Genomic DNA, 2,214 nt, shown 5'->3' with positions numbered 1-2,214 from the left:
AGTTACTGGAAATAGTGCAGGCTACCAGCAGTGATGAGGAAATGAAAAGAGTTCTCAAATATGTCTAGCAGGGGTGGCCTAAACATTTCAAAATGTTACCTGTCCATTTGCGTGCCTACTTTAACCAGCAGGGGCTCTTGAGCGAGTCCAAAGGTCTTCTCTTGGAACAAGAATTGTGATTCCAACCAAAATGAGAGATGAAGTATTAGATCGCATCCAAGAAGGCCACCAAGGCCTCAGTAAGTGCCGTGAGAGGGCACGCCTCTCTGTGTGGTGGCCAGGCATTGGTGCCGATCTGAAACGCAAAGTGAGTGAATGCCAGACATGCCAGATCAATAGGCCAACGCAATGCAAAGAGCCGCTGTTAACCACAGACTTACCACCAGGCCCTTGGAGACATCTTGGAGCTGATATCTGTGAAACAAATGGCTAGCAATACCTTGTCGTGGATTATTATTCAAGATTTATTTAAATCTCCCATTTGATGGACATGACGAGTAGGAGAGTGATTGGCAAACTGAAGAGCATGTTTGCGCGGTTTGGCATTCCGGAACGGCTATGTTTTGACACGCACGCCAGTTTACATCTGCCGAGTTTAAGGCATTTGCAAGACAGTATGGCTTTGTCCATGTGACATCTAGTCCTCACTATCCGCAATCAAATGGTGAGGCGGAACGGGTTGTTCAGACAGCTAAGAAAATACTGAAGCTGAATGACCCTTTCTTAGCTCTCCTCGCATACCGAGCAACTCCAATTGCATCCACAGGCTGCAGTCCATCACAGCTGCTTATGGGGAGACACCTGAGGACAACGGTTCCAACAATAGCAAGCAACTTGGTCCCTGCATGGCGCGATTTGAGAAGTGTGGAAGAAAAGGATTGTAAAGCAAAAGAATCTTACCAGTACTTCTACAATCGCCGTCATGGTGCCAGGTCCTTGTCGCCATTGCGTCCAGGTGACCCTGTGAGGATAAAGCGCGATGATGAAAAGGGGTGGACAACAAAAGGAACGGTCAGTCGTCAGGCCGAACAGCCAAGGTCTTACTACATCACAACTGACCAAGGAGAGTTCCGGAGGAATCGTAAACATCTACAAGCCATACCCGGGCAGAGTCAACACGAACCAATATCACCTGATTGTGCAACGGACGCTGAGGAAGAGGGACCACCCGTGGTTCTGAGTGAGCCACTACTTGTGAAGAGCAAAGGGACACCCTCTCCCAGAGCCGAGGCTACCATGGCCATTCCCCATACCCCAGAACAGGCTTCGCCCAAGACCACACGCTGTGGACGTGTGATAAGGAAACCACTACGCTTCCAGCCGTAAACAGGACAATGGGAAGTCTTTAGAAAGTCTTTATTGAGCTATCCTTAGTTGTAGCCTAGTTTATTTTATTTTTCCTAAGAATACGACTGAGGAATAGATAGGTTGCATAAGAAGTGATGTTTAACATATTTGCAGTAAAGCACTCCAATGTGTTGCTTCTTTTGTTTTGTCAGAGGGGACAGCTGATCTTTAAAAGGGGGGAGATGTGATGAATAGTATCTTAGTTTGATCAGCCACCTGATTGGTTCATGTGTGAACATGTATGAGACATGCGCAAATACGAATAGTTAATAAACTAACAGTTCAGCAACATGGTTGTCCAGCGTGCTTTATGACAAAGATGATATCAGACAAGGAGTGACCTCATTCTTTATTCAGAACAGCAAGAGCCTTATAGAAAGATAGTTTGTGAAACCATAACAGGGAAAAGAAGCCATGTTTATATGGAAAAACATGTTACAGAGTGCTTCACCTGAATGCTAAACATGAGGGAAAAATGTTCTAGCATCCATGGTAAAGATGGACTGTATGTCTTCAACATTTTATCTGGAATGTACCGTCTATAGGGCACATTAGTCAAGTTCAACCATTAATCCTCACAAATGTACACATAAACCCAGTAAACCCACGCTTAGAAGGCTGACAAACGAGAGAAAGCATTTGCCTTTGTGCTCATACACAATTCCTCTTGTAAGCAGAGAAATAGATCCTTTGATACACAAGCGAAAGTCCCTGAAGGTTGAACCCTCTTTCCCGGCCAGTTCCGCTCCATCATTGTGCTCGGACAAGAGCCACCGGCACAGCTCCTCATCACAGGCCTGGCCAAGCTAAAGATAGAGTGTCACACCTTTGCTGGGTGAACTCAGCACCCTCTCAACCTGTCCGGGA

This window comes from Alosa alosa, chromosome 12 (genome assembly GCF_017589495.1).
Source record: "Alosa alosa isolate M-15738 ecotype Scorff River chromosome 12, AALO_Geno_1.1, whole genome shotgun sequence".
Classification (NCBI taxonomy): Eukaryota; Metazoa; Chordata; class Actinopteri; order Clupeiformes; family Clupeidae; genus Alosa; species Alosa alosa.
The sequence above is the reverse complement of the archived record's forward strand: the minus strand, read 5'-3'. Positions refer to the sequence as shown.